The following is an 8,266-nucleotide window of genomic DNA, read 5'->3' on the forward strand; positions in this document are numbered from 1 at the left end:
TGGCTGTGTCCTCACACGGTCTCTCTGTGTTCAGGTGGAAAGAGAGAAAGAACTCTCTGTGTCGCTTCTCCTTTTTATAAAGACACCAGTCCTATAGGATCAGAGTCCCAACCCTATTATGTCATTTAAGCTTAATTACTTCCCCAATGGCCCTATCTTTACATATATTCACACTGGGGGTTTAGGATTTCAACATAGGAATTTTGGGGACACAATTCCATCCATAAGTATATTGCTCCCTTTCCTTACCTCCTAGGAAAATCAAGTATATAATTGATACTCTTTTACACTTGTAAAATGAATAAATAAATGCTCACTTATATAGAGCCATGAAGTATTATTATTCACTGTTTTCCCTTCACGACAATCCTCTCTTATCTGAAATATAAAGGGTAGTCATTGTGGATAGTCTTGTCTTTCCATACACCTTCTGCAATATTGTGAGCAATTGTGCTTTCATAGCCAGGACTGATGACCAGTCCTGTAAAGGACCCCAATTGTATCTAAAGCTGAAGTATGCTGATGTTCTTTTGGAGGAGAGAAAATTATGTTACAGTACTATTCATCCAGTCTCACGATCCTGTAAAGAATTTTCCATCACCAGCCACCATCACATCTTTAGAGACATCTCTTGCCATCATCAAGGGTGCTTCTCAGAAATGAACCTGAAAAACTGATCAAGAAAAATTGATGTTCTCAGTAATAAAACCTTGATATCCTTGCTAATTAAAGTATAAGTGTGTGTGTGTGTGTGTGTGCACGCACGCGTGCACATGTGTGTTTTCTTGTGGAGACATATAAAGTGGAAATAGTTTCTCTCTGGGTAGAATTTATTAAGAGGCATTGGGTCGCTGAGCAGAACTCATAGGTCCTTCTGGTTGGTGATAGTAAATGTTAGGCTCAATTGGATAGACCTTAACTATGGCTGCGGGGTTTTTTATTTCCAGATTTTATAAGTTCAGAAATAAATATGTAAAATGTACAAACTCTCTTTACAAAATACACTGTCTAAAATTTGGTAATAATTAATTTAAATAGAAAATCTGGAAATATGTGGATCTGACTAATCGAGAGGAGCTATGGAATATAGTGTTTCCAGCCTGGATAAGCTTGAGATTATCAGACTGTTTATTTTTATGGTCTGTATTATTTTGGTTTGTCTATTCCATTTAGCATACTAATTGCAATGGTGCAGCAATTATTTCCTTGTTATTCAAAATGTTGGTTCAGACAATCTGTTGCCCCCACAAGCTAAGGACGGATTTGAGATCATCCCTAAATCAGCCAGGCTGGGAGAGCAGTAGAGTGGGTGTGTGTCGGGGGGGTAGGGTGCAAGGGCTGCATTCATGGGGGTTGGGGGAATTTCTATTCTTTATTAAGCAGAAGGTGTGAATCCATGAGACTGTGGACCTTCAGCCACTTGGAGGCGCTGTGGAGTCACAGTACTTACTGCAAGGCCCCCTGGGAGGGTGTGAGTGGCCCAGGAGAGGACAGTTAAGCGAATTCTGGTACATGCCTGCCTCAGGGAGAGGGTTTGAGTTCACTGAGTTCACTGGTCTGGGGACACATGGAGTTAACAGGCTCTCACTGCCCAGGGAAGTGGAAACCCGCCTTGAACCTCAGTAGGCGCCAAGGAGGCCATCTCCTGAGCCTGCACAGGAAGTGGAGGGTGAAGGGGTGGGGGCGGCAAGGGCTGGGTAATCGGTGTCAGGTAGGGGCAGGCAGAGGGACATCAGGTATGTTGTAGGCTATGGGGATGGTGCTCAATTCACACCCACCCTTTGTTGAGGGGCTGGGCAGGACAGGAATGGCGCCTAGAGTAGCCCACCCTGGGTCCTGCCAAGGGGGACAGTGGGCTGGGGGCATCTGTGAGAGAGTAACAACAGAGCTGTGACGTCAGAGCAGTGACATCACAGGCAAATGCTCCTATCAGGGAACGGGAGGTCAGAACCACTCACCCCAGGAGACCCCGCCCCTGAGCCAGGAGATGTCTTGGGTTCCTGATGCTGCCATGGGCTCCAGGCTCCTCTTCTGTGTGGCTCTTTGTCTCCTGGGAGCAGGTGAGTCCTTGGCACAGTGTGAAAGCCTCTGCTGTGGGTTTGCCATGCCTGAAATACCAGCCTGCCGGTGATGGCTGCAGCAGGAGGCTTCCCCTGTGCTCTGCCCCCAGCTGCTTTCTGTCTCCTCCCCAACAGGCCCAGCAGATTCTGGAGTCATTCAAACACCACGACACCTGATCAAAGCAACAGGACAGCAAGTGACAATGAGATGTTCCCCTATGGCTACACATCTCTCTGTGTACTGGTACCAACAGGCCTACAGTCAGGGCCCCAAGTTCCTCTTTCAGTATTACAATGGAAAAGAGAACGAAAAAGGAGCCATCCCGGCTCGATTTGCAGGGCAACAGTTCCTTGACCAAAGCTCTGAGCTGAACGTGAGCATCTTGGAACCGACGGACTCGGCCCTGTATCTCTGTGCCAGCAGCTTGGCACAGCCCCGCATGATCGGCAGCCTCCAGTGCAAAAACCTTCCTGCCCCAGCTCAGGAAGTGACAGCGAGGGTGGCGGCTGCCAGTCAGACAGGCTCAGGCCCTCATGTATCAGACATGATACAGACATCAGGCCTTTCCCAGACACTCTTACTGCTGCTTCTATATGTGATATGTTTTATGCTCACAGAAATTATGCAAAATAAGTATTATTTACCTGTTTTCATATGTGAGGGGAAGTAACTTTCCCAGGTTTCACATTTCATAACTGGCAGAACAAGGAATCAAACTCAAGTCTGTTCCTCAACTCCCGTGGTCCCGCTGCCCCCAGACCTGTCCTCTCATCTGGCCTCCCTTTTCTAGGTCCAGATTAGCAGGACGGGAAGGTCATGCATCATATATGATTATCATGACCTCTTTCCTGACAACTTCAAGGAACATATGACTTCAAGGCAAAGAATATCCATTGATACTTCATTGTGACAAAACAATAAGGGCACAATTTTCTGCATTGTAGCTGCTGCATGGACCTACGTCGTGTGTTATCTTTCAGGGAGGCTGTGTGAGTAGGGAGGTTTCCAGATCTGCCTTCCCAGCTGCACAGCAAAGGGAATGGAATATTTGCAAGGAAAAGTGCATCTTTCTGTACATGATACAATTTCCATGAGGGAAAGGCACATAGATAATTATTATTTCTTTCTTAGGTTCTTTTACTCAACAAACATTTTTGGTCCCTTACTTTGTACAAGGTATTGTACCACATAAAGTAGAAAGTGAAAATAAGTATGTTTCTTGCCTTTGAGAGGTTTAAGGTCTGCATTATTAAATGTATAATATTTACCTTGAACATTTCACTGTTTCTATGGAAACCACCTTTCACATGAGTGCAGGTCATTACAGAAGTGTAAGCGCTGAGAACATTAATGCACAGAGTTCAGTTCTGCTCCAGGTAGAAGACTCAGAAAAATTATGCCATCATTTATTGACAATTTACTATATACCAAGTAAAAGTCCTTCATTTTTAAAATTTCAATTAATTATCAGAGAAATACCTAAGAGGCAAATGCAATTACTGTTCTCATTTTAAAGATGAGGGAATTTGCCCTCGAGTTAAATAACTTGACCAAATCAAATAGCTATCAGGATGCAGAAGTGGGACTCAAACCCTGTCTGTCTCACTCTTCAGTCCCATGTTTGTAACTCGATGCCAGAATGCATTTTCATAAAGAGAGACGCCTACCTTCAAACCAGGCTGCTGTCCCAGAAGTCCCTTTCAGACATGCTGGCTCTAATGAAATCACTGCCAGGGATCAGTTTCCCGAGGAGAGAGTGGTGTAGAGAAAGAGCCCTCACCAGGTGCCATGTACACCTGGCTCTGATGCCAATTCCAACACTCGCTGCCAGTCAAGACCTGAGGCCAGTTTCTTGACATGTGAGGCTGGGTTTTTTCATGTATAAAATGAGACTAATAATATCTATCTGTATTAATCAGGGTTCTCCAGAGAAACAGAATTTATATGCGCGTGTGTGTGTATGTGTGTGTGTGTATATATATATATATATATATATTTTTTTTTTTTCTATTTGTTATAAGGAATTAGCTCACACAATTGTGGAGGCTGATAAATCCAAAATCTGCAAGCTGGGCTGGTGAGGCTTCACTGACTAGGTGCCTCCAGAAACTCAAAGTTGGGTTTGGAAGCAATTAACTGTTTTTCCAAGTTGTTTCTTTTCCTTTTGTTTGTTAAGGAGCTGTAACCACCAGCCACCCTGAAACTGACCAAGCCTCATCACAAGAGCTATGCCCATGACCTTTGCCTTATTTTTAATGCAAAGATCTCTCCAGGAGGAGCTTAGGCCTCATTATGTGGAAGCATGTTCTCCAACTGAGCTTGTGCAAGGGAATATCTGCCTCTCCTTTTTGAATATTCATTTCACAATGAAAATAAAGATTCCTGATTCCCTTTGTTCGCAGATGCCATTACTTTGGAAATGATTCCTTGTGGCCTCCTATTTGCTGCAAATACACTTTACTTTGTGAGACAACTTCCACTGGTGTAGAGTCTTATTTAACTCACCAGGAGGTGAGCCTATTTGGTTTGGTAACAGTCCTGGAGACCCAGGGAGATCTCAAGTTTAAGTTTGAAAGCTGTTAGGCAGGAAGAGCTGATGTTGCAGCTGAAGGCCATCAGCTGGACTAGTCTCTCTTACCTGGGGGAAAATTGGTCTTTTTGTTCTATTCATGTCTTCAGCTGATTGGATGAGGTCCACCTACATTATGGAAGGCAATATGCTTTTACTGATTAAAATGTTAATCTAATATTAAAATCTACCTATTTAAATGTTAATCTGATCCAAAAACACCCTCTCAAGAACACCCAGTATGATGTTTAACCAAATATCTGTGAACTCCAAGCCCCAGTCAAGTGGACACATTAAAGCAGCCATCATACCATCTTCCAGTGTTGTATAAAAGTTTAATAAGCATAAAGTGCCTTGCATCTAATAGAGATCTGTTGATTCCTTTTGCTCATCTCTGACAGCCTCTTCCACAATTTCCTATGTGCAAAGGTAGATATAGAGGCATTTTGCACAAAAACTGTATAGCTGAAGACTTCAGTATCACAGAAATGGAAATATTTATACTCGCTGATTCATTACATAAAATTAACTGGAGCGTGTAACATACATCCTTCCTCAGGCATTTTTAAATCAACTTTTTTGACATATGAATTATATACAAGAAACATTACATACTTTCATTGAACAGATCAATAATTTTTGAGGAATATATATGTATAGACCCACGTGACACTGACCCTATGAAGATATAAAACATTTCTATCACCCAGAAAGTTCCCTCAGGCCCCATTGCAATGGCTCTCTCCATCAATGACAACCAATGATGTGATTTCTATCCCTATAGATCAGTTTTGCTCAGGCACCTTTTTAATGGAAATTTAAAATCTCCACCAATCAAAACAATTCTTCTTTAGTACACAGGTAACCAGTTAAGAGAGTTAGGTGCTCCTGGAATGTGTTATGGTTAAAGAAGTTCTTGAAACCGTGGGAGATACCTGATCCACAGTAGGGACAATTCTATGTGGAGATAGATGGTTTGATAAAATGACCATCAGAAGGTCTCTCTAGGGGCCAGCCCTGTGGCCTAGTGGTTATGTCTGGTGCATTCTGCTTTGGCGGCCCGGGTTCATGGGTTCAGGTCCCAGGTGCAGACCTGCACCACTCATCAGCCACGCTGTGGTGGCGACCCACATACAGATGTTAGCTCAGGGCCAATGTTAGCAAAAAAAAAAGGTCTTTCTAGCTGGTAGAAACTGCTTTTGTTATTTGTTTACTCACTTTTATTCATTTCTTTTCTCTTGCACCCAATCATTCAAATTATTCTGTAATGATATTTTGACAAAAACTCATCATCTCCAAGGAAATTATTTTGAGCCCCCATCAGACACACACATAGGTAGGCTTCCTGTTCACACACTGTTTTCTGCAGCTGAGCAGACCACTGGCAGTAGTGACTTTATTGAGAGATCATTCCATGTTGGGAGAAGGGTTTCCTCTGCCATGACCCCAGTGTCCATCCAACAAAAAATGAGCTTGAACTGGTAAATCCTTCTTTCTGCTCTGGCCTTTCCTGGGCACCAGTCTCCTGTGCTGTGTGTTCTTCTGTCTCCTGGACCAGAGAAGTCCCAGGCACGGATGTGGAACACACTCATGGGCTAACAAGGCCCCAGCTTCAAGGCTTGTTGTTGTGGTTACAACATCAGGCTTCTCCTTTAGGTTCTAACTTTAGTTTCTGTGTCCTTCTCTCCAAGACCCCAGAGACGCTGAGTCACACAGACCCCAGACATGTGGTTCTGCTGAAGAGAAACCAGCACATTGGGAGGTGACCACAGGTCCAAAACCATGTGCTCGGGACCAGCTACATAAGTTGCAGAGCCCGTGGTTCAAATGCTATTAAGAATCAGAATGTCATGACAGCAGAGTGTTGAACCAAGTACAGGGTCCATCTAAGTGTGGGACTGTGTGCAACAAGATACAGTTTTTGAGCTCCATGATATTTATTTCTTAATTAATGGCAGCCATTCTTCATTGGCTCCCCATGGAATCTCCCGAAGGAGATACTCCCCATGGAATGGATGTCTCAAACAAAAAACGGAACATTATTCACTTACCCTGGAGTCTGCCACCTCTCCTGAAGTCTCTCCCACATCTGTATTCTTTTGTGCCAGTAGACCATCTGCAGCGCTGAGCTGCCATCACCTCAGTCACAGGTGTGAGGCTGTTCTGCTTGTTGCTGTCTCACCCAAAACCTGGGAAGCAAGTGTTCTGGGGAACATGAAGGGGCTCTAGCTGCATTTGGCAGATGTCCCATCTGTCATGAATTGTTAAGAAACAGAGCAAAACGATTCCTCAAATGTTGATGATCCTGCCCCTGAGGTCTGGCATCCAGATACCAGGAGAATCATTGCAGGTGGAAGGACCTTAACAGGATGGCGGTCAATAAGCAAAGTGGAAAGGGATACCTGAAGGAGCATTTGTGTGGCATGAGTCAGAAAAGGCATTAGAAAGCCATAAGGATTTTCACTAAAATTCAAAGCCACGGAAATATGTAGATGCACAAAACCAATGAATTAATGAAAAATTATATCACAGGAATAAATACACATAAAGTTGCAAACAGTTTTGAAAAAGATTAACAAGGACTTGAGTCAATTCAGACAAATGCATTCTTCCCATTCTAAGCTGTTCCTTGTACATTTAATTTTGCTTTGACCCTCTGGGGGAAGGGGCGTGGCCCCTTATGACTGGTTGGCCCTGGGGCCCAGGCAGGGAGAGTGACATCTCAGAATGACTCCCGGGGGAGAGCCCCTTTCTCCTTCCATCAGCACACAGACCCAGGAAACCCCTCTGTCTCCCCTGCGCCTGCCATGAGTGTTGGCCTCCTGTGCTCAGTGGCCTTTTGTCTCCTGCAGGCAGGTGAGTCCTGGGCAGGGATTTTTTCACGAGTCAAAATTTCCAGGTCTCAGTGCTGAGCCTTTCCCTGTGTCTGCAGCATCAGCTTCATCTCCTTCTCCACAGGTCCAGTGAATGCCGGTGTCACTCAGAGCCCAAACTTCCAAGTCCTGGGGACAGGAGAGAAAAGGACACTGAGATGTACCCAGGATATGAGCCACGACTCTATGTACTGGTATCGACAAGACCTGGGACATGGGCTGAGGCTGATCCATTACTCAACCAGTGCTGGTTTCACTGAAATGGGAGATGTTCCCAAGGGGTACAATGTCTCTAGACCAATTACAGAGAACTTCCTCCTCGAACTGGAGTCTGCTACCCACTCCCAGACTTCTGTGTACTTCTGTGCCAGCAGTTACTCCACAGTGCTGCACAGCTGACTCCTCTCTGCACAAAAAGGGAAATGGAGGCCCTGAACCCTAGGACTAAGTCGAACCCTTTGCACACTCTAGCACAGTGAGAAATTGGAGACCCGAGTGGCCCGTGTGTGCAGCGTGAACCCCAGTGTGTGTTGAGGTCCATCTCCAGGGCAGTTTCAGCCAGGCCTGGCCCTGACCACAGGCCCTTGGGCGGACATGTTTCCATCGTTGCTCTCTCTCTTTCCTCTGCAGCCGCCCCACTAGCTGGGAAGGTGCTTCCCCAGCTCTGACACTCTAGTCATGGGCCCGAGTCTAAGGCCTCCAGGATGGAATGTCCTTGGTAAGTAGATACATCTAGACCCCCTTGCCTCTCCCTGAGCACCTC

General features: G+C 44.9%; 1 pseudogene; it reads left to right on the forward strand.

The window, feature by feature from the left end:
- The first annotated feature begins 1,750 nt into the window (after nt 1-1,750).
- On the forward strand, nt 1,751-7,902 carry LOC101403930 (uncharacterized; annotated as a pseudogene).
- The last annotated feature ends 364 nt before the right edge of the window (nt 7,903-8,266 follow it).

The sequence above is a fragment of the Ceratotherium simum genome, chromosome 1 (genome assembly GCF_057802395.1).
Source record: "Ceratotherium simum simum isolate JZ-2026a chromosome 1, ASM5780239v1, whole genome shotgun sequence".
Classification (NCBI taxonomy): Eukaryota; Metazoa; Chordata; class Mammalia; order Perissodactyla; family Rhinocerotidae; genus Ceratotherium; species Ceratotherium simum.